Below are 25703 nucleotides of genomic sequence, written 5' to 3' on the forward strand. Positions count from 1 at the left end.
GGTCGTGTGCATGAGGCCTTAGTAGTAGGAAGGTGCCTCCTCCCTATATACAGCATCTTCCTTTCATGGATTTCTTTAGGCTTCTTTTCTTGCTTTGTAAGTAATTTCGACAAAGCTCGAAGTTCCTCCCTTTCTGTGTAGACCCGCACTGTACTGCACTCGCCATCCTGCCGCTTCCATCAGACTGAGCTGCTCCTGTGTGCGCTGCGTGTCCAGACTCAACCTGCACAGACAAGCTCAGCTCTCTGACACTGACAGAACAGGCTGGGGTAGATAACTTACTGAACACCCCTCGGATACCAAATTTCAATTGGAGCAACTTCTATCTAAATGAAAATCCTCGTAAAGCAAGAAATTAGTAAAACACCTGGGGCTGTGGGGGATGGGTGGCGAATACTTTCATAAGGCCCTGTATGAGCAGAGTCCTGTGGTCTTAACTATGGGCACAATGAAATACTGATGAACAGTGTCGGACTGAGGTACCTAGGGACCACCAGTAAAATTTATTTTGGGGGCCCACCGTACGGATACATTCATATATAATAAATAATCTAACAAGTTTTTTATATGAACATAGGCTGGTTGAGGTGCTGTACATTGAATATATGTATGTAGTGCAGTAAATCTAATGTTATATGTGCCACTTGTGCAGGGGGTGGGAGACTAGGGGCCCACCTTGCTCAGGGGCCCACCGGGGGATTCCCCTGTACTCCTGTGGGCCAGTCCGAGCCTGCTGATGAACCGCATTCCAGTGACCGGCGTTCTCCTCTAATCTGCAGTGTTTCGGAGGCCACATAGCAGCAGATTTCCTGATCCTGTCTAATTGTAGAACTGGTAACCTCGCCCCAGACTGACCCCAGCGGCTCGTACTGGGAGCTCTGGTGCGGGGGACACACGTTTCTCAGACTTCTACCAACTCCTGGTCGGCTTATCGTGCTGCGAGCAGGCGCAGGGGACTTCTATAAAACTGCCCGGAATATGACCGGACGCGGCATCACTGCGGCACATTTCACTACAAAGGCCGATGTGTGGAGCACAAGTCACCGCTGTGCACAGGACGTCTCGTCTCCAGAAGGAGCGACAATCCGATCCTTCTCCTCCGGATCTGACACAACAGACACACATTGTACTAAATACAGGACTTTCCGGGTGCGGAACCTGCAAAGAAAGGACAATGTAGTCAGAGAGCGACTCCTGGTCTCTGACTGTGACCCAGTGACTGAAGGAGCGCTGCAAATGGGAGACATGTCTATGAGAGGCCCATCCATCCCATCAGTGAGGAGCTCACACTGCGAGATCTGCCCCCTACAGGAGACGCCGAGAAGATCCTCCTGAAGTAATGGAAATAGTCACTAGAGATCCTCACTGCTCCACACAGAGCCCAGGAGCTCCGCCCCTCATGTCACATGGTCATTATACAGTACTGAGCTCCGCCCCTCATGTCACATGGTCATTATCCCAGGCCCTTCACCACCTCTTATCCAATCCAGTACTGAGCTCCGCCCCCTGCACTGATCACATGATGGTGACATCATCCCAGGTCCTTCCCAACTTCTCTTCACTGCTGAGCCCCGCCCCCTGCACTGATCACATGACGGTGACGTCACCCCAGGTCCTTCACCACCTCTTCTCCTCTCCACAGCTGAGCTCCGCCCCCTGCACTGATCACATGATAGTGACATCACCCCAGGTCCTTCCCAATCAGTTATCTGCTCCACAGCTGAGCTCCGCCCCCTGCACTGATCACATGACGGTGACATCACCCCAGGTCCTTCAGCTCTGGCAGTGCAGCAGATACTGGGCAGGTCCTGGTCGGTAGTCAGGGCTCTTGTTCTCTCTGGTATCAGCCATTCCTCCAGCCTGCAGGTAAGATGAGCTGTGAGGAGACAGTGTGGTGGAGAGCTCAGACAGGTCACCTCTGGAGATTCTCCTCCATTACACAGAAGAAATCCTTCTCCGCTCCTCAGCTTAGGCCTCTTTCACACTTGCGTTGTCCGGATCCGGCGTGTACTCCACTTGCCGGAATTACACGCCGGATCCGTCTTCAAAATGCTTTCAGTGTTACTATGGCAGCCAGGACGCTATTAAAGTCCTGGTTGCCATAGTAGTAGTGGGGAGCGGGAGAGCAGTATACTTACCGCCCGTGCGGCTCCCGGGGCGCTCCAGAATGACGTCAGAGCGCCCCATGCACATGGATGACGTGCCATGCGATCACGTCATCCATGTGCGTGGGGCGCCCTGACGTCACTCTGGAGCGCCCCGGGAGCCGCACGGACGGTAAGTATACCGCTCCCCCGTTCCCCGCTACACTTTATCATGGCTGCCTGGACTTTAGTGTCCCGGCAGCCATGGTAACCATTCAGAAAAAGCTAAACGTCGGATCCGGCAATGCGCCGAAACGACGTTTAGCTTAAGGCCGATCCGGATCAATGCCTTTCAACGGGCATTAATTCCGGATCCGGCCTTGTGGCAAGTGTTCAGGATTTTTGGCCGGAGCAAAAAGCGCAGCATGCTGCGGTATTTTCTCCGGCCAAAAAACGTTCCGGTCCGGAACTGAAGACATCCTGATGCATCCTGAACGGATTTCACTCCATTCAGAATGCATTAGGATAAAACTGATCAGGATTCTTCCGGCATAGAGCCCCGACGACGGAACTCTATGCCGGAAGAAAAGAACGCAGGTGTGAAAGAGCCCTTAGTATGATGGGGGGAGTAGTAGTGGGGATAGTGGGGGTTGTCATCATTCTGTGCTGGATGAGAGAATCTGCTCCGTGTGAATGCGGTTTGCCAGGAGACTAGATACACCCGGAGCTCAGAGTCTCCTGCCTTTAGACCAGTGATGGGCAAACTACGGCCCGGCGGACCTTCATATCCGTCCCACAGAGCTGTCCGGAGGCAGCAGGGGTGGAGATGAGCGTTTCCATTGTGGAAGCGCTCATCTCCATAATCATCTGTATCGCCGTCTTTAGGACAGCACTAGGCCTGTAGACTATCAGAGGCCGGTGCAGGCGGCGCAATGATGTCATCGCACCGCCTGAGCCGTACAGAACGGGACACAGGCCGGAAGAGACCTGCATCGCATCACTGACAGCAGCATAAGGTAAGTATATGTTTATTGTTTTTATTATTTATAGTATACTGTGGCAAGAAGGGAGGTGGGTGCCCTATATACTGGCACAATATGGCTTGGTACTATGGAGAAGAGGGGAAGCACGATGGGGGCCCAATATACTGGCCCAATATGGGGGGGCACTATGGGGGCCCAATATACTGGCACAATATGGGGGGGGCACTATGGGGGCCCTATATACTGGCACAATATGGGGGGGCACTATGGAGAAGAGGGGAAGCACTATGGGGGCCCTATATACTGGGGCACTATGGAGAAGAGGGGAAGCACGATGGGGGCCCAATATACTGGCACAATATGGGGGGGCATGATGGGGGCCCAATATACTGGCACAATATGGGGGGGCACTATGGAGAAGAGGGGAAGCACTATGGGGGCCCTATATACTGGGGCACTATGGAGAAGAGGGGAAGCACTATGGGGGCCCAATATACTGGCACAATATGGGGGGGCACTATGGGGGCCCTATATACTGGCACAATATGGGGGCCCTATATACTGGAACATTATGGGGGGCACTATAGAGAAGAGGGGAAGCACTATGGGGGCCCTATGTACTGGCACATTATGGGGCCCCATATACTGGCACATTATGGGGGCCCCCATATACTGGCACATTATGGGGGCCCCCATATACTGGCACATTATGGGGGCCCCCATATACTGGCACATTATGGGGGCCCCCATATACTGGCACATTATGGGGGGCCCCCATATACTGGCACATTATGGGGGGCCCCCATATACTGGCACATTATGGGGGGCCCCCATATACTGGCACATTATGGGGGGCCCCCATATACTGGCACATTATGGGGGGCCCCCATATACTGGCACATTATGGGGGGCCCCCATATACTGGCACATTATGGGGGGCCCCCCATATACTGGCACATTATGGGGGGCCCCCATATACTGGCACATTATGGGGGGCCCCCATATACTGGCACATTATGGGGGGGCCCCATATACTGGCACATTATGGGGGGGCCCCATATACTGGCACATTATGGGGGGCCCCCATATACTGGCACATTATGGGGGGCCCCCATATACTGGCACATTATGGGGGGCCCCCATATACTGGCACATTATGGGGGGCCCCCATATACTGGCACATTATGGGGGGCCCCCATATACTGGCACATTATGGGGGGCCCCCATATACTGGCACATTATGGGGGGCCCCCATATACTGGCACATTATGGGGGGCCCCCATATACTGGCACATTATGGGGGGCCCCCATATACTGGCACATTATGGGGGGCCCCCATATACTGGCACATTATGGGGGGCCCCCATATACTGGCACATTATGGGGGGCCCCCATATACTGGCACATTATGGGGGGCCCCCATATACTGGCACATTATGGGGGGCCCCCATATACTGGCACATTATGGGGGCCCCCATATACTGGCACATTATGGGGGCCCCCATATACTGGCACATTATGGGGGCCCTATATACTGGCACATTATGGGGGGCACTATGGGGGCCCTATATACTGGCACATTATGGGGGGCCCTATATACTGGCACATTATGGGGGGGCACTATGGGGGCCCTATATACTGGCACATTATGGGGGCCCTATATACTGGCACATTATGGGGGGCCCTATATACTGGCACATTATGGGGGGCCCTATATACTGGCACATTATGGGGGGCCCTATATACTGGCACATTATGGGGGGCCCTATATACTGGCACATTATGGGGGGCCCTATATACTGGCACATTATGGGGGGCCCTATATACTGGCACATTATGGGGGGCCCTATATACTGGCACATTATGGGGGGCACTATACAGGGAGTGCAGAATTATTAGGCAAGTTGTATTTTTGAGGATTAATTTTATTATTGAACAACAACCATGTTCTCAATGAACCCAAAAAACTCATTAATATCAAAGCTGAATATTTTTGGAAGTAGTTTTTAGTTTGTTTTTAGTTTTAGCTATTTTAGGGGGATATCTGTGTGTGCAGGTGACTATTACTGTGCATAATTATTAGGCAACTTAACAAAAAACAAATATATACCCATTTCAATTATTTATTTTTACCAGTGAAACCAATATAACATCTCAACATTCACAAATATACATTTCTGACATTCAAAAACAAATCAGTGACCAATATAGCCACCTTTCTTTGCAAGGACACTCAAAAGCCTGCCATCCATGGATTCTGTCAGTGTTTTGATCTGTTCACCATCCACATTGCGTGCAGCAGCAACCACAGCCTCCCAGACACTGTTCAGAGAGGTGGACTGTTTTCCCTCCTTGTAAATCTCACATTTGATGATGGACCACAGGTTCTCAATGGGGTTCAGATCAGGTGAACAAGGAGGCCATGTCATTAGATTTTCTTCTTTTATACCCTTTCTTGCCAGCCACGCTGTGGAGTACTTGGACGCGTGTGATGGAGCATTGTCCTGCATGAAAATCATGTTTTTCTTGAAGGATGCAGACTTCTTCCTGTACCACTGCTTGAAGAAGGTGTCTTCCAGAAACTGGCAGTAGGATTGGGAGTTGAGCTTGACTCCATCCTCAACCCGAAAAGGCCCCACAAGCTCATCTTTGATGATACCAGCCCAAACCAGTACTCCACCTCCACCTTGCTGGCGTCTGAGTCGGACTGGAGCTCTCTGCCCTTTACCAATCCAGCCACGGGCCCATCCATCTGGCCCATCAAGACTCACTCTCATTTCATCAGTCCATAAAACCTTAGAAAAATCAGTCTTGAGATATTTCTTGGCCCAGTCTTGACGTTTCAGCTTGTGTGTCTTGTTCAGTGGTGGTCGTCTTTCAGCCTTTCTTACCTTGGCCATGTCTCTGAGTATTGCACACCTTGTGCTTTTGGGCACTCCAGTGATGTTGCAGCTCTGAAATATGGCCAAACTGGTGGCAAGTGGCATCTTGGCAGCTGCACGCTTGACTTTTCTCAGTTCATGGGCAGTTATTTTGCGCCTTGGTTTTTCCACACGCTTCTTGCGACCCTGTTGACTATTTTGAATGAAACACTTGATTGTTCGATGATCACGCTTCAGAAGCTTTGCAATTTTAAGAGTGCTGCATCTCTCTGCAAGATATCTCACTATTTTTGACTTTTCTGAGCCTGTCAAGTCCTTCTTTTGACCCATTTTGCCAAAGGAAAGGAAGTTGCCTAATAATTATGCACACCTGATATAGGGTGTTGATGTCATTAGACCACACCCCTTCTCATTACAGAGATGCACATCACCTAATATGCTTAATTGGTAGTAGGCTTTCGAGCCTATACAGCTTGGAGTAAGACAACATGCATAAAGAGGATGATGTAGTCAAAATACTCATTTGCCTAATAATTCTGCACTCCCTGTATACTGGCACATTATGGGGGCCCTATATACTGGCACATTATGGGAGGCACTATGGGGGCCCTATATACTGGCACATTATGGGGGGCCCTATATACTGGCACATTATGGGGGGGGCACTATGGGGGCCCTATATACTGGCACATTATGGGGGGCCCTATATACTGGCACATTATGGGGGGCACTATATACTGGCACATTATGGGGGGCCCTATATACTGGCACATTATGGGGGGCCCTATATACTGGCACATTATGGGGGGCCCTATATACTGGCACATTATGGGGGGCCCTATATACTGGCACATTATGGGGGCCCTATATACTGGCACATTATGGGGGCCCTATATACTGGCACATTATGGGGGGCCCTATATACTGGCACATTATGGGGGGCCCTATATACTGGCACATTATGGGGGCCATATATACTGGCACATTATGGGGGCCATATATACTGGCACATTATGGGGGCCATATACTGGCACATTATGGGGGCCATATATACTGGCACATTATGGGGGGCCATATATACTGGCACATTATGGGGGGCACTATATACTGGCACATTATGGGGGGCACTATATACTGGCACATTATGGGGGGCCCTATATACTGGCACATTATGGGGGGCCCTATATACTGGCACATTATGGGGGGCCCTATATACTGGCACATTATGGGGGGCCCTATATACTGGCACATTATGGGGGCCCTATATACTGGCACATTATGGGGGCCCTATATACTGGCACATTATGGGGGGCCCTATATACTGGCACATTATGGGGGGCACTATATACTGGCACATTATGGGGGCCATATATACTGGCACATTATGGGGGCCATATACTGGCACATTATGGGGGCCATATATACTGGCACATTATGGGGGCCATATATACTGGCACATTATGGGGGGCACTATATACTGGCACATTATGGGGGGCACTATATACTGGCACATTATGGGGGGCCCTATATACTGGCACATTATCTTTTGCGAATTGCAACAACAAAGCTAACTCCAGACTTTGATGCTTTGATGCAAAAAAGGGAGACCAAAAACACTGTTGCCACTAAAATTGAAGGTGAGTTATACATACTATGTTATGAAAGAAATACATTGCATAAATGTTTTGTACAATAACTCTTTTTATGCTTTTCTACCTTGAATTAAACTAAACCTTTAACCCCTTAGGGACTGGGCTCATTTTCACCTTAACGGCAAGGCCATTTTTTGCAAATCTGACCAGTGTCACTTTATGTGGTTATAACTTTAAAATGCTTTGACATATCCAGGCCGTTCTGAGATTGTTTTTTACGTCACATATTGTACTTCATGACACTGGTAAAATGGAGTAAAAAAAAAAATCTTTTTTATTTATAAAAAAAATACAAAATTTACCAAAAATTTGAAAAAATTAGCAAATTAACAAATTTCTATTTCTCTACTTTTATAATACATAGTAATACCTCCAAAAATAGTTATTACTTTACATTCCCCATATGTCTACTTCATGTTTAGGTCATTTTGGGAATGACATTTTATTTTTTGGGGACGTTACAAGGCTTAGAAGTTTAGAAGCAAATCTTTGCATTTTTCTGTAATTTTCAAAAACCCACTTTTTAAGGACCAGTTCAGATCTGAAGTCACTTTGTGAGGCTTACATAATAGAAACCATCCCAAAATAACCCCATTCTAGAAACTACACCCCTCACGGTATTCAAAACTGATTTTACAAATGTCGTCAACCCTTTAGGTGTTCCACAAGAGTTATTGGCAAATGGAGTTAAAATTTAAGAATTTCAATTTTTTGCCTAATTTTCCATTTTAATCCATTTTTTCCAGTAACAAAGCAAGGGTTAACAGCCAAACAAAACTCAATATTTATGGCCCCGATTCTGTAGTTTGCAGAAACACCCCATATCTGGCCGTAAACTACTGTACAGGCAAACAGTAGGGCGCAGAGGGAAACGAGCATCAGGGGTTCTTCAAATGGGACATGGTGCAAAAAAGAAAAAGGCCACCAAAATCTGCCTTCCAGAAACCATACGGCGTTCCTTTCCTTCTGCGCCCTGCCATTTGGTCATACAGCAGTTTACGACCACATATGAGGTGTTTCTGTAAACTGCAGAATCAGGGTAATAAATATAAAGTTTTGTTTGGCTGTTAACCCTTGCTTTGTTACTGGAAAAAAAAAGTTAAAAATTGAAAATTTGCCCAAAAATTGCTGTTTTGGCACCGTTTTTTTTTTTGACCGTTTTCATCTGAGGGGTTAGGTTATGGGGTATTTTTATAGAACAGATGATCGGATGATCGGGGCACGTGTCACACTGAGTGGTGGTGTCCTTCCGTATCCCCCTCCTGTGACACACTCTGCACCTTTTTTGGGTCCGTCCCTTCTTTCCAGTATGGGGGACCATACCTGGAAAGTGTTGGCCAGGGATGATCCGGGCGCCTCCAGTTCCCGCTCTTTCCCTGCTCTTTCCAAGTCAGAAAAGATCAGGGCCTTGAGGACTGCCTCATAGAACTGAAGGTTGCCAGCCCCTGTGTTGCCAGCGCTCCAGGACAGCACAAAAGTGTTGTACAAGGCAACCTGTACCAAGTAGACCGCAACCTTTTTGTACCATGCCCGGGTTTTGCGCATGACATTATATGGCTTGAGGACTTGATCAGAGAGATCAACTCTTCCCATATACCGTTTATAGTCAACGATACAATCGGGCTTGAGGACCGTTGCCGCGGTACCTCGCACAAGGACAGGGGTGATGCCGTTACCGTGAATTGTGGACAGTACAAGGACATCCCTCTTGTCCTTATATCTGACCAGCAACAGGTTTCCACTGGTAAGGGCACGGGTCTCACCCCTGGGAATAGGTACCTGGAGGGGGTGGGCAGGGATTTTTCTGCACTGTCCCACAAGCGGATGTGGATCTGGCAGCGAGGGACTGGAACAAGGGGATACTAGTATAAAAGTTATCCACGTACAGGTGGTAACCCTTATCTAGTAGTGGGTGCATAAGGTCCCACACAAGTTTCCCGCTAACACCCAGAGTGGGGGGACATTCTGGGGGTTGAATACAGGAATCTCGCCCCTCGTAAACACAAAACTTGTAAGTGTACCATGAGGTACGCTCACAAATTTTGTACAGCTTCATGCCATACCTCGCCCGCTTAGAGGGAACATACTGGCGGAAAATGAGTCTCCCCTTGAAAGCAATGAGAGACTCATCAACCGCGACGACCCTTCCAGGTACATAGGCCTCCAAAAATTATTATCTGCATAATGCAGGCATTTCCAGATGGCCTCAAACCGGGAGCGTGTCATGGCCGTACTGTAAAGTGGGGTCTGGTAGAGGACGTCCCCTCTCCAGTAATGCCCGACACTATATTTTTTTTTGACTAGGCCTATGTGCAGCACGAGGCCCCAAAACGTCCTAATCTCGGCTGCACTGACCGGAGTCCAGCCACCGGCCCTAGCCAAAAAAGAGCCCGGGTGTTAAGCAATGAACTGTTGAGTGTACAGGTTTGTTTGCTCCACCATCAGGTTCACAAAGTGGTCACTGAAAAAAAGACTTAAATAGTCATATTCAGTGAAGCCCACTGTGAGAATCTGGATTCCTGGTTGGCCAACAAAATCAGGAATCGCAGGCTCAAAATGCTGTGGGGTACACCAGACAAGTTCACCAGTAGGGGGCTCCGGTGGACTTAACTGGTGGGCCAGAAAACTAGTACGAGGCCCATAGCTGCTCCTTGGGGGCTCATCATCATCGCTAGATGATGAGGACGCGGATGACAAAAGGAAAGTGGGGTCATCCTCGTCTTCACTGGGCCTCTCAGACTCGTAGGCAAGCTGGGCGTATGCCTCCTTGGCCGAGAACATCCGGCAGGCCATAGGGTAGTGTGTGTGTGCGTGTGTGGAAATCTTTATTTGGTGTGCATGTGTGTGAGGGCATCGGTGTTCACGTACTTACCCTAAACCTAACAGACAAAATGGTTTGTTGTTTTTTTTTAAAAGGCCTCAAACTCGCTGATCAGCCATCTGGAGTTGATCAGCGGTGGGGTGTGCGGTGCGCTAACAGTGGCTAGTCAGCGTACGCAGAAAAAAAAAAAAAAAACTGCTTGCGCCCCAAAAAAAGTTGTGTGGGGGGTGGGCAGGGGGGCAATCTGCAGCACCCCTGGAGGGGTCTAGGGTCACAGGACCTCCCCCACGCATTGTCCCAGGGTGCCTGCTCAATGATTTGAACAGGCACCCCGTTCCGATCACCGCCCGCCGCACGGTGATCGGAACTACACATGGCGTACCGGTACGTCATGTGTCCCCAACAGGTTAATGTTACGAAATTTAAATTTAATTTTATAATAATTCACACAAACGCCCCATCCATCTACTCTTGGTCCAGCCCCCCGGGTCCAATATATGAACCCATTGTGGCCCACGAGTCAGTTTGCCCACCCCTGCTCTAGACAGTACACTTTCAGAAGCTTAGATACACACTGCACTGCCAGGAGCTTAGATACACACTGCATTGCCAGGAGCTTAGATACACCCGGAGCTCAGGGTTTTCCCGTCAGTGCAGCTTTATGAGGGTCTGAGTTTTGCCGGATGAGGTGTACTTTTTCTCGGCCTCATTATCGGGGAGATGGGACTCACTGATTAACCTTTATTCGTGTTTTTGGAGGGGGATGAAGAAAACCAGCAATACGAGCCTTCTCCTGAATGAGCCACCAAGGATGGACAGGAAGGAGATCAGCAGAAGAATATTAGACCTCACCTTGGAGATCATCTCCCTGCTGAGCGGAGAGGTAAACTTTTCTAGATTTCTCTCCTCTTTATTGTATTCTGTAACAAGTCAGACATTGGGAAGGAGAATCCATCATAGGAAGTGAATAAACTGATGTTTGTCTTGGGAAAACTGATTGTGGCATTCCTGAGAAATAAGATGTGGATGTGGCCAGCACTGTAAAGAGGAGGTTCATAGAAAGGCTAGGCCCAGCCCTCAGTGCACTGAAGCTCTCACTTATGTTGGGGCAAAACCCCCTTCTTCTATAATTGTTGGGGTCCCAATTGAAGTTTTGATGATGAGTGCTCGGAGAGCTGACACAGACACACTGCTGAATTAAATTCTCTCTCCTTTATTCCATACAAACATACATCTGTATAACACCACAGATAATCACAGACAAATCTGGCACCACCGAGGGGGTGGAAATCGAAACTAATGATTTGATTGGTTATTCATAAAAGACAATACTTCCGCACCATACTAACAGAATTCTAATAATTAAATAGTTTCTGCAGCATCTTATCTCAGAGTTTACATTCTTCAGCAGCACATCCCGAAACACAGAAGGGACATAACTCTCTCTTGTAAGCCAAAACATGCAATGCAACAGCTCTCTGCAAAGCAAATAAAGTACAAAAATGCACAATCATTTCTAGTGCTATACTTATAAATTAGAGATGCTTGGCAAATAATTTTGTACAAAATTATTTGAGCCCATCTGCCGCACGTCAAGGCGATCTCTTTAAGACGGGTTCCTAACACTAAATTCTACCTTTTATGTGCCATGACGGCTACCATACAATTCAGGGAGTGTAGGTTCCACATGCATGCTGGGCCTCTCTTGTATGTCAAACTCTGTTCAGGAAGCGAGGGAGCTGCTTACCTTGGCCTTGCAGTTAAGGACCATTTGATCTATATACACAGAGACTCGCTACGTCCTAGTTGGCTCATATTTTTTTCCCCACATATGTACAAGATGGAGGACATGTTTATACAAAATGGATTCTCATCCCTCACACTTAAAACGAATAAACATGTTTTTTCTCCGGAAAGTCACAACCAATTTTCCCAAAACAGACATCATTTTATTCAACAAGATCAACCCTACCTGGCAGTGTATGTGGATGGAAAGAGTTGATCCTGCTGACAGATATATTTTTTTTCCACAAGTGTCTTTCTCCATCCACAGAAGTACACAATAGTGAAGAAGACATCAGGGGACTGTGTGACTCCCATCATCCATCTCCAGGAGTCAGGAGGGCGGAGCAGGACCCCTCACCCCATCACAGAGCCTCACCCCCTGATACATGAGCAGAAGATCCTAGAGCTCACCCACAAGATGATGGAGCTGCTGACTGGAGAGGTGACACTGCTGGGAATGCTGGGAAATTCTCCAGTAACAGCACTGGAGGGGTCTGGGTGATGACGGTGTCATTGTGTTGTCAGGTTCCTATAAGGTGTCAGGATGTCGCTGTCTATTTCTCCATGGAGGAGTGGGAGTATATAGAAGGACACAAGGATCTGTACAAGGAGGCCATGATGGAGGAGCACCAGCCTCTTATATCACAAGGTAAGAGCCGTCATGTGCAGTGTATACACCTGTGTGCAGTGACATGTAATGGAGGAGCACCAGCCTCTTATATCACAGGGTAAGACCCGTCATGTGCAGTGTATACACGTGTGTGCAGTGACATGTAATGGAGGAGCACCAGCCTCTTATATCACAAGGTAAGTGCCGTCATGTGCAGTGTATACACCTGTGTGCAGTGACATGTAATGGAGGAGCACCAGCCTCTTATATCACAGGGTAAGACCCGTCATGTGCAGTGTATACACGTGTGTGCAGTGACATGTAATGGAGGAGCACCAGCCTCTTATATCACAGGGTAAGAGCCGTCATGTGCAATGTATACACGTGTGTGCAGTGACATGTAATGGAGGAGCACCAGCCTCTTATATCACAAGGTAAGAGCCGTCATGTGCAGTGTATACACGTGTGTGCAGTGACATGTAATGGAGGAACACCAGCCTCTTATATCACAAGGTAAGAGCCGTCATGTGCAATGTATACACGTGTGTGCAGTGACATGTAATGGAGGAGCACCAGCCTCTTATATCACAAGGTAAGACCCGTCATGTGCAGTGTATGCACATGTGTGCAGTGACATGTAATGGAGGAGCACCAGCCTCTTATATCACAAGGTAAGAGCCGTCATGTGCAGTGTATACACGTGTGTGCAGTGATATGTAATGGAGGAGCACCAGCCTCTTATATCACAAGGTGAGAGCCGTCATGTGCAGTGTATACACGTGTGTGCAGTGACATGTAATGGAGGAACACCAGCCTCTTATATCACAAGGTAAGAGCCGTCATGTGCAGTGTATACACGTGTGTGCAGTGACATGTAATGGAGGAGCACCAGCCTCTTATATCACAAGGTAAGAGCCGTCATGTGCAGTGTATTCACGTGTGTGCAGTGACATGTAATAGAGGAGCACCAGCCTCTTATATCACAGGGTAAGAGCCGTCATGTGCAGTGTATACACGTGTGTGCAGTGACATGTAATGGAGGAGCACCAGCCTCTTATATCACAGGGTAAGAGCCGTCATGTACAGTGTATACACGTGTGTGCAGTGACATGTAATGGAGGAGCACCAGCCTCTTATATCACAGGGTAAGAGCCGTCATGTGCAGTGTATACACGTGTGTGCAGTGACATGTAATGGAGGAGCACCAGCCTCTTATATCACAAGGTAAGAGCCGCCATGTGCAGTGTATACACGTGTGTGCAGTGACATGTAATGGAGGAGCACCAGCCTCTTATATCACAAGGTAAGAGCCGTCATGTGCAGTGTATACACGTGTGTACAGTGACATGTAATGGAGGAGCACCAGCCTCTTATATCACAATGTAAGACCCTTGATTTGCAGTGTAGAGATGTGCAAACTTCTTGAGATTTACTTGTGTTGGATTTGGCAGATTTTTCTAAAATTTCGGTTCACCCAAATCGATTCATTGCGAGTCAGTCAAATTGCTCTATAACACTAGTCTCCTAGGACTTTTTATGAAAAAATGTTCTCAAAAATTGTCTCTTATCGGGGACATATGGTGTTTAAACACACAGTGTGTTATGGGGAAAAATAGTGGCTTATTGAGGGAACAAGCATCAAAAAATGATGCATTAATGGGGGCAGAATGCCCGACCATATGACATGCACAAGGGCTACTTGTCAGAAGAAAGAGTGTTTTGTTCTTAACGAGCCTGGAGAAATGATCCCTCTTATTTGAGAGCAGCAGTGCAGTGTGGATGTGAAAGGGTTGTAGTAGCATGTGGCTGCAGCACTAGCAGCAAAGCATGGAACAGACAAGGCAGTAGATATTTGTGGGAGGAAGTGCTCAAAACCCCGGACACTGTAGCGTGTTTATACCCGGGGGAGCCTTGGGCTCCGATATGTTCCTGACTGGAATATATTGGCCAAAGTCTCAGTTTTAAACATCAGCGTGAGGGTTTGGCCAGTATTGTCAGTAGCATATTATTGTGGTGCACCTTTTGTACTGATTTATGGATTTTTATATTCTCATCCACACATTATCCCATCTTGTGTAGGATGCCATTGTGGTGCATGTGGTCCGCTCCCGAAATCCTCCATTGTATGCATTTTTGCTGGGGATTGCTGTTAGCAGTGGATCACATGTGGAGGGATTGCTCCCCCGGTTTTAAACACTCCAAAGTGTTTGGGGTTTTTAAGCACTTCCTCCCATTTAGGCCACTTCATTCTGTGCTTTTTTTTCCCCCTTAAGTAGCAGCAGGGAGTAGCAGGAAGCCAAAGCCATATGGAAAGTGATGGTAGACAAACAATGGCAGCGGCCATAGCAACTGCTCCAGGTTTCCAAAGTGGGGTTCACCTTGCCATACAGCGAGAATTATAATTTTTTACAATTATTTTGAAAAAAAAAATGGACAGTCGGGCAGAATAAAATGTTGGTGAAGGCGCAGAACAGTACTACGATTACTACAACTAAGTGGTACGGCAGCAACTGCGCCAGCAGCAACTTGGCTGGGTGGGAGTTCACTATTGCTGGTCACGAATGGTTTTCTCATGGCCACACATTCTGTTATGGATGACGCACGATGAAAAAGAAGATATGGAGGAGGAGGAGTCTGAAAAGGAGACTAAGCAGCTGATGATCAGAACACTGTACTGCTTGGGATTGTGGATTGGCTACCACAAAAAGGACTAGGAGAAGGAGGACAGACTTGTTATTCGGAATGCTGGCCATTTCTTTTTTATATTTTTCACAGGATCTGGTGATGCCGCCTTATGTGCTGGAATAGAGCCCTGGTACCTATGTTTATGTTTGAACGCCCACGGCTTATTTTAATTCTGCAGATCTTGCACATGACTTTGGTTTTGTGTGACGGCCTTGTGGTGAAAAACTGCCATACGAGAGTTGCTCACACAGAGCTAGAAGCAGCTGAGCTTGGATTAGGTCTGGCTTGTTTGGAGCCTGTGCCTACATTATCGGGTGCATTACCAGCTCCTGAGCTGACCACAATAGAAGCATTTTTTTTTGGGAGGTTCTGGTTGTATGTTGCTTTTGCTCTTTATTGCCAAAGCTGCCACTACCCTTCTCCTCTGATGTCTCCTGCTCCTCGGCACCCTGATTCGGTTCCCAGGTCCTGTACAACACACATTAATTGTCATAGTCATCACCATCCCTGCAATTTTTATCAAACTGTAATACGTCATTGTGGGATTCTTAGCCCTCTTTCTGATTCGCTGCTCTGTATTTCCCCTAAATGCGTTTGTTGCTACCACTTCCCCTACCGCCAACCACCACGGCTCCAAGGGACACTACTACTATTAGTTGGTTGGCTGGTGCTGCTACTTACATTATGACTTAGTCTTTCATTTTGCACTCTTCCATTTCCAGACTTATTATGAGGCCTGTAAATGAAAAAAGGCACGGTTTGGTACACACAGATTATTAAACAATACTAAAAAAGCTGCAGGTGTTTTTTCTGTAATTTAAAAACAGATGCAATGAAATGTCCTAAATCCCTCCAATTTTACAAACACACTGCACATTGGTATTAACAATTTACAATGGTAGTAATGCAATATTTGCAGTGAGACGTGTTTGAAGTACATATTCTGATGCAGTGATACAGACTCTTCACTGAAACATCTTTTGAACTAGAGGTTGTGATGCTGTAATGCCTTCAGTAACACGGTTATAATTTGTGTTACTGATGTGAAATGCATTTGCTGCAGTATACTATCTACCCCATATATTGCAGCAATGTTCATGTTCAGTAACACAGCTATGATAATGGTGTTATAATTACTGTATTATTGCTGTAAAATAAAGCTAGATTTTTGTACTTACCGTAAAATCTGTTTCTCTTCCGTTCATTGGGGGACATAGTCTTGACCTTGGGTATAGCTATTGCCACTAGGAGGCGACACTAAGAAAAAAAAAAGTGTTAGCTCCTCCTCTCGGCAATATCCGTCTTGCAGACACTGAGCTATTCAGTTTGTACAAAAGCAGTAGGAGCAGTCAGGAGAAGCCAACAGCAAATAATAAAAAGGAAGAAAACCGGAGATGGGCCATCCTGAAGAAACAGAAGTACACATGTAGGAAAACCAGTAATGTACATACAGGGTGGGAGCTGTGTTCCCCAATAAACAGAAGAGAAACAGATTTTACGGTAAGTACAAAAATCTAGTTTTCTCATCCGTATCATTGGGGGGGACACAGTCTTGACCTTAGGAAGTTCCAGAGTATTCCCCGGGGTGGGTCATAAACGAAGAAGCCATCCTGCCAATCCGAGGACTGCTTTCTGCAAAACTCTACGCCCCAGAGAAGTGTCAGAAGATGCAAAGGTGTGCACTCTGTAAAACGTGGAAAAGTGTGCCCAGATGACGAGGCAGCCGCCCTGCACCCCTGAAGGGCCTGAGCCCCATGACGTACTGCCCAACCATTGCCCGAGCAAAATAAGCAGTAACCCGGAAGGGTGGAGCCTGTCCACTGATGCGGTACGCTTCCACAATAGCCAAAAAAATCCAACGGGAAATGGAAACTTTGGAGACAGCCAGCCCTTGTCTCAGTCCCTCCGGAATGACGAATAATGAATCCGTCTGTCTGAAAGAGGACGTCTGAAATAGATAGATGCAAATCCAAACCAGATGTGCGCCGATGATGAAGGGCGACCAACAGGCAAGAGCCGATAGATCCGACACCCTACGGATGGAAAAGACTGCAACCAAAAAGGCCTGGAGAGTGCTGAGCACCAGATTAAGGTCCCAAGGATTCAACGGAAGTTGATAAAGGGGGCGCAGCGTGCCGAACCGCAGAAAGGGAAGCCAAATTCTGATGGAAAAGAATGGTGTCTAGATATTAAGGGCCAAAGAACTGCAGATGAGACAAAACTTGCCCCCCATGGCGGAGGAAGTAGGGATGTCTGAAGGCAGAGACCCCACACACCATATTGGACTGCCAGAAAAGAAAAACACTCCAGTGGGACCAGGACGAACAAGTCAGGGCTAGAGAACCTGGACCAACACCACCAGCGCAGGCACCCCCAATGCAGAAAGGGGTCACACGAGCCCCCAATGGCTATGAACACTAGCCGAGCAGGCAGTAACAGTATGTGGGGAAAGTACAACTACTCGCCCTGCGAAAGGGGAGAAGTAGAAGAGGCTGATGCGGCTCAGTAGGGAACCATCTATGGGTGACAAACAAGGTCAGTACGACCGCTCTACCCGGGGAGTGGAGCCATGCAAACAATACACATATGCAAACTGAATAAGTGCATACCCAAAACCACACGGAGGCAACGCTGATGCTGTCACCATAGTAGAAGGTAGAGGCAATGCACTACCTGTAAAGGCTCGAAGCCCGCGCTCTAGAAATCGGCAGGTTATATCATTCACCGAAAGTCGTACTAATACCCACGAGAAGTGAGCAAACCCATCAGCTGAAACCTGTCATGGAATGGGCAGATGACAGTACTATAGGGAATAAGAGTACCTGTCAGCCAGCACCTCAGTAACACCATACATATAAGGCCTGGAGGTTCTATCGCACCTGGTAAAGGCAGAACATGAGCACAGTGCCACCTGTAATAAGGAAATGTAGGCACAATCACAGCTACAACTAATGAGAAGGTTCCACCCCTAGAAGGGGGTCGATGAACAGAAATACTTCCCCTGCGACGGAGTTGCACAATAGGGGTACAGAACAAGAGTAGCCATAAAATCTATGGCCAGCGCAAGGCTGCCTCATAGGGGGGAGGCCATAGCCCAACTATGGTTTCCAGGACCAGAGGATAGGCTCCCCCTGAGAATGAGGCCAAACAGCAGTAAACACCCAGAATATGGTGCTAGCGCCATCCTCCACTTGAGAAGCAAGGAAACTGACAAGCAGCGCATCTGTTCCACCTACTAACAGAGAGTGGCTGTCGATCGTGTTGAGTCCACAGCCTGTCATCTACCGTCCCACCTAAGAAAGACGGAAAATGCGATAGAGCATCACTCCGCTGACTAAAGAGGGAAAGCCGACACAATGTATCGGGTCTACGGGTAGTGTAAGCACTACTGGTTGTGCAACTACTCCACCAATAGAAGCGGGAAAACCGAAAGGACAGATGACAAACAGTATTAGTGCAATTACTCCGCCTGCGGAGGGGGTAAAGCAACAGGACGTATGGTATCCAGCAGAAGTGCAGTTACCCGCCCAATAAAGGAGGATAATGCAATAGCCTGTATAGGAACCAGTGGTAAAGCAACCACTCTATACAAAGAGGGTAATACCACAAAATGTACAGTATACGGAGTAAGTGCAAATACTCCTATTACAGAAGGAGAGGAATGCTAGCAGAAGTATAGGATCCAGTGACAGTGCAACTACTCTGCCATGGAAGGAGGGTAGTGCTACCAGACGTCTGGTATCCCGTGTGGTGTAAATAGTCCGCCTATGGAAGGGGAAAAATGCTACCTGATGTACAGGAGCCCATGGAAAGTGCCAATACTCTGCCTAAGAAATGTGCAAACACTCTGTTTTAAAAAAAAGGAGGGTAATGCTACCGGCCGAACGGCACCCACTGGAATTGCAATTACTGCGCCCATGGGAAGAGGGTAAAGCTACCGGCTGTACTGTGTCCAGAGTAAGTGGCACTACTCCGCCTATGGAAAGAGCCTAATGAAACCGACTGTACGGTACCCATGGAAGTGATATTATCCTGTCTATGGAAGAAGGGTAATGGTACAGGCTATACAGTACCCAATGGCAGTGCAAGTACTCCACCTAAGAAGGAACTGTAATGCTACCGACTGTACAGTATCCAGTGCAAATGCAAATTACTCTGCCTATGAAAGGAGTGTAATGCAACAGGCAGTACAGCATCCAATGTAAGTGCAATTACCCCACCTATGGAAGGAGGGTGACGTTATAAGCTGCACGGTATCCAGTGCAAAAGCAATTACTCCGCCTTATGGAAGGAGGTAATGCTACAGGCAGTACAGCATAGAATATAAGTGCATTTACTCCACTTATGCCTGATTGGAGTCGGGAAGGAATTTTTTATTCCCCTAAAGTGGGGAAATTATATCTTTTTTTTTTTCCCTCTGGATCAGCTTGCAGCATGACAGGCCGAACTGGATGGACAGAGGGCTTTTTTCGGCCTTATGTACTATGTTACTATTGAAGGAGAGTAATGCTATAAGCTGCCCAGTATCCAGTGCAAGTGCAATTACTCTGCCTATGGAAGAAGGTAAGGCTACAGGCAGTACAGCATCCAGTGTAAGTACAATTACTCTGCCTTTTATCGAAGGAGGTAATGCTACAGGCTGTACGGTATCCAGAGCAAGTGCAACTACTCTTCCTTTTATGGAAGGAGGGTAATACTACAGAATGTACAGCATCCAGTGTAAGTACAATTACTCCGCCTTTTATCGAAGGAGGTAATGCTACAGGCTGTACGGTATCCAGAGCAAGTGCAACTACTCTTCCTTTTATGGAAGGAGGGTAATGCTACAGAATGTACAGTGTCCATTGGAAGTGCAATTACCTCGCCTTTTTTTTAAATGGAATTATGGAAGGAGGGTAATGCTGCAGGCTGTCCTGTATCCAGTGCAAGTGCAATTACTCCGCCTTTTGTGGAAGGAGGGTTATGCTACAAAATGTACAGTATTCATTGGAAGTGCAATTACTCCGGAAAAGACACCTGCCAAGACTGAGGCCTCAGGTGGAGGTAAGTCGGCCTCCATTTGGGATTATTCACATAAAAAAACCTGAGGAGGGGGAGGGAGGAGGAATGGGGTCCTTGGGGACTGAGAGAATACTCGCCTGTCTGGCGTTTTCTGCCCCCCTGGCTTCAGCCGGGTCACCAGCTTCGGTGTGTTACCTTGGTGGGGGTAGCTACACCGGTAACAGAGGGGTCTTTGGTGGAGACCGAACCTGGTGACCCAAAAGCTGACTGGAGACAGAGGTTTTTACAGAAACCTCTGGTCCTCCTTGCCTTCTGGAGCCTAGGAACGTGCAGCGGGCTTGGGGGACCCCCTGTACTCCTGTCTCCTGGGTGGGAACGCAGGCAGCCTGGAGACTGCCCTCAGCCCAGCTAAAGGAAAGAAAAAGAGAAAAAAGTTAAAGAATGAAAAGGAAAAAAATCAGCAGACCTGCAAAGCAGGGAGGTCTGCCTCCTACGGACACTAAGCTAAAACTGATTAGCTCAGTGTCTGCAGGAAGAGCTAACACTTTCTTTGCTTAGTGTCGCCTCCTAGTGGCAATAGCTATACCCAAGGTCAAGACTGTGTCCCCCAATGATACGGATATAGAAAGCTTTTTTTAAGGAATAACACGCGTTCACTAAAAGTCAGTTGTAGCAATGTAATTTTTTTTGCAGTGATGTGACTCATGTTCTAGACTAGATGCTGTGATGCGGTAATGCCTTCAGTAACACAGTTATAATTTGCGATACTGATGTGAAATGTATTTGCTGCATCCACCAGTATTTTGCAGCAATGTGCAAGATATTCAGTAACACGGCTATACAGCAGAGATGCCCACTGGTTTCTAGACAAAATGGAGGCAATTCCTCAGTGTAGTATACCAGAGCACTAGTGCATTAGGGTCTGAGTTTTGCGGGATGAGTTGTACTTTTTCTCGCCCTCATTATCGGGGACATGGGACTCACTGATTAACCTTTATTCCTGTTTTTGGAGGGGAGATGAAGAAAACCAGCAATAAGAGCCTTCTCCTGAATGAGCCACCAAGGATGGACAGGAAGGAGATCAGCAGAAGAATATTAGACCTCACCTTGGAGATCATCTCCCTGCTGAGCGGAGAGGTAAACTTTTCTAGATTTCTCTCCTCTTTATTGTATTCTGTAACAAGTCAGACATCGGGAAGGAGAATCCATCATAGGAAGTGATAGGAAGAGTCCAGGGTCCTGTAGAACGGCCTCCAGACCTTCCAAGTGATGGAGAACCTGAAGATCAGCCCCCAGTATGGTGAATGATGTATCATGTGACCAATAGTCATGTTGTAGGAGCCATGAGAAGGTAAGTAGGCACGTTGTACCAGGAGGAAAGGACCGGGAACAAGATGATCAGATGGCGGAGTGCGGCCTGGAGGGAGGATTTCTACTACTAGTTGGACATCTATATAGTCACAGAGAAGATGACAGTAGGAGAAGAGCCCATGGTCCACTGAAAAAGCAGTTATCAGCAGGATCAACCCCACTAAACCATTCATACTGCCTGGTAGGCTTGATCGTGCTGATTAAAATTATATCTGTCTTGTTTAAATCGGTTGCAGTGTTCCTGAGAAAAAACACCTTTATCCTTTATGCAAGTGAGGGCTTCAGTGCACCAAGAGGCGAGGCTTAGCTTCTGTGTGTGCTGACCACAACCCTCGATCTACTGAAGCCCTCACATGCCACATGATCAACCTAATAAATATAGGGTTGATTATTATGATGAAAACAATACTTTTCTTTTCTCTGTATGTTAAACAGCTGCAGATATATCGGCTATGCAAACAAGCAAGTTTGAGGACCAGGGTCGGGGCTGAATCCTAGGAGCACTGCTTTTGTAACACATGTGCAGCTAGTAATATAAATTAGTCACCCCCTTTAAAACTGAAGTTAAGCATTCTATTTGGGGTTTTAAAGCTTTGGTCCTTCCATGTCCTCATGCAAGCATCTCAGATTTTCCCAGCGATGATGACCAGGGCCAGGAATAAGTCTTGTTTGGGGCATAAGATGCGAAACTGTTAGTAAGACCAGTTAGAACCACCATGGACCTTGATGACATTAAAGGGGTATTCCAGTTATACAAAGGTAGTCCCAATACACAAGCTAGAGGATAACTATCAGATCATTGGGTGGTCCTACAGCTAGTACCCCTGCTGATTACGAGAACGGGTCTCCCATGAAGCCTCCTGAAATGGACGAAGCAGCTGGTGGGAAATGCACCATTTCCATGTAAACTCTGGAGATGGCTGAGAGCAGTACTCGCTTATGTCTCACTCCCATAGAAATATATGCAGCGCTGCACGCTTTTCCAACCAGTTGCTCCGTCAGTTTAAGGGAGACTCCATGGTGGGGTTCTCATCATCAGTGGGGTTCCCAGCAGTAGAACCCCTATGGATAGAGCATAACTTTGTATAACCAGAGTTTTTTTTTTTTTTTGGATTTGTTCAGAGCAGGAAGTTCTCCAGTAAATCCAAGGTTTTTTTTGTACATCCCGCAGTGGGAGCAGATTTCATCAAGTCCTTGAATCCAGTCTGCCATTACAGAGGTCCTAGAATTTCATCTCCTCCCAGAAGACAGATTTCTCCTCACGCAAATTTCAAAGAATCATGTAAAGGAGCAGGCCACGGAGGGAGAGATGAGGGCTCTTGTCTCAAAGGGGCTTCATGTGGTGATTCCTCTGGTTGAAGAAGGGAGGTGATAGAGTGGCTTCCTCTAGTAAAAATGAAGTTGTTGAGGATCAAGCAGTTCACCAGGTGGAAGAAAGTCAGCACACAGTTGGGGTACAGAGACAACACAAAGCCAGATGTTTATGGTATAATCCAAACAGATTAGAGATAACAATGCATGATACTCCTCATATCAGGACACTGCAAGCTATGATGGAATGTATGGATAGGATCTGTCTGGCCACTGCTAATCTAAACAAGCCGCTCCCCACCTCACACTGTGTTGGAATGTTCTAGAGAAGTTTGGAAAAGTGTGTTCAAAGACATAATAAAGTCTGTTACACTAACAAAAAGACAACATGGAGTCTGTTACACTAACAAAAAAGACAACATGGAGTCTGTTACATTAATACAGGGTATTTTAATCCATTGACTTTCTTGTCAGGAAACAATTGGTTCTTTTAGATTAATCATAGTTTTAAATGTCCTAAATCTCTTCCTATCTCACAAAAAGTTTCTTATGGAGACATTGAAATCTACAGTAAATGTGCCCTTCAAAAATTGATGGCATTGGTTGACTCAGAAGATCATCAAGCGTATTATCAGTTGCCATTCAGGGATCCTGGGTTTACTTCCAATACAAGTTTCTTCCTTTCTTAATTGCTCAGGCCCCCAGAGTCTTTACAAAAATCACCACAGAGATGGTCTCATTCGTAAGTTCAAAAGACATTGGGGGAGATTTATCAAACTGGTGTAAAGTAGAACTGGCTTAGTTGCCCATAGCAACCAATCAGATTCCATCTTTCATATTCCAAAGGAGCTGTCCAAAATGAAAAGGTGGAATCTGATTGGTTGCTATGGGCAACAAAGCCAGTTCTACTTTACACCAGTTTGATAAATTTCCCCCGTTGTCTTCATTCTATATTCGGGTGATTTCCTGGTTGCAGCAGATTCAGCAGAACATCTTTGTGCTCACCTTTCAGAGGTCTGTTCCATTATTCCCTCTCTAGAATGGGACATAAATTATGAAAAGTCAAACCTGACCCCATGAAAAACCTACCTGTTTCTGGGATCATTGCTGGATTCCTCCTCTTGGACCTCCCTTTTGTCCCTGTCAAAGTAAAACTGCTCGGATGCAAAACTATGGATTTTTCTCTCCCTCGTCTCTACTTTCAGCGAAGCCATTCTTAGTGGTGGGTTTCCTTTCCTCCTGCATACAGACAGTATAATGGGCCCAGTTCAGATATTGTCTACTTCAAAACAACATTTTGAAGACAGGCTCTCGACTGAAGGTTTTCTTTTTCCTCAGAAGCCAGGGCTTCTCTGCTGTAGTAGACCAACTTGCACAATCTAAACAAGGGCCTTCCGTGGTCTCTCACCTCCTCACCATAACTACAGATGCAATTTCCCATGGGTGGGGGGCTCACTTATGCTCTACTCTCTTCCAGAGTCAATGGACTGTAGCTCAGGAAACGGCGACCTCGAACTTTAAGGAACTTCTAGCGTTTTTTCTGGTGCTGTCTCTCTCTGCTTCATATAAAGGACTGCAATATCAGTATCTACACAGAAAATACAACCATCATCTCTTATGTCAACAGACGAGGACAAACCTGATCTGTCAAGCTCTTGATCCTGGCCTTAAAGATTTTTGCTGAATCCAACCTTCCCTCCCTCACAATGGTTCATCTGAGGGGCAGACAACAATATAGCAGGTTCTGTGGCCACTGCCACAGAGGCCCCCTAGAAATAGAAGATGGGTTACTGTAGGTTCTGGTAGACTGAGAGTTGTGGATAGAAGACATGTCCCACAGTCTGTGGCTCTCCATAATTCATTTGCAGCACTTTCAGAGTGCAAGAGCAACATGGAGGATGGCTCAAGCACAGTGGGTGAGAAACAATCATCTCCCATGCCTAAAGTATGCAAGACTGCAGCCAAAGACAAAAAGGAGAAGGTGAGGACTGATAGTAAGCAACTGTTGGTGGGCGATTCCGTCATAAGAGGTGGGAAGTTTGAGGAGAATGATGTTGTAAGATGTCTCCCTGGTGCTACCGCTAGCAGGGATAGACGACGGATCCTTAATATTGTTAGGCAAGCAAAACAGGAAAGGGATGTGGATGTTATTGTCCATCTGGGGACAAACGATCTGGCTTGCAATGAGGTTTCAAAGGTGAAAGAAGCTTTTCACACACTTGGAAAGGATATACGGGAGGTTGCATCAACTGTTTCATTCTCTGCAGTTTTGCCTGTGCATAACCTTCAGCGTGACAGGAAGATGCGCATTAAGGGATTCAATGTATGGCTTGGTGAATGGTGTCGGAACCAAGGGTTTGGCTTTGTGTCTCATGTTAGCTCTTGTTGGAATGGAAAATAACTGTACAAGAAAGATGGTTTGCATCTTTCTCTCATAGGAACGAATGTCCTCGGTGAACAGTTCCAAGTATTTGCTAAGGAGCATTTAAACTAGGAAAGAGGGGGGGGGGGGCAAAAG

The 25703-nt window shown here is 47.0% G+C and overlaps 1 long non-coding RNA gene across 1 annotated transcript; it reads left to right on the forward strand.

Moving 5' to 3' along the window:
- Positions 1-1802: 1802 nt before the first annotated feature.
- LOC122925091 lies at positions 1803-12520 on the forward strand. Its single transcript, XR_006387520.1, has 3 exons — positions 1803-1866; positions 11182-11305; positions 12476-12520. It is a non-coding gene; the product is annotated as an uncharacterized LOC122925091 (long non-coding RNA).
- Positions 12521-25703: the final 13183 nt, after the last annotated feature.

This window comes from Bufo gargarizans, chromosome 1 (assembly GCF_014858855.1).
Source record: "Bufo gargarizans isolate SCDJY-AF-19 chromosome 1, ASM1485885v1, whole genome shotgun sequence".
Taxonomy (NCBI): Eukaryota; Metazoa; Chordata; class Amphibia; order Anura; family Bufonidae; genus Bufo; species Bufo gargarizans.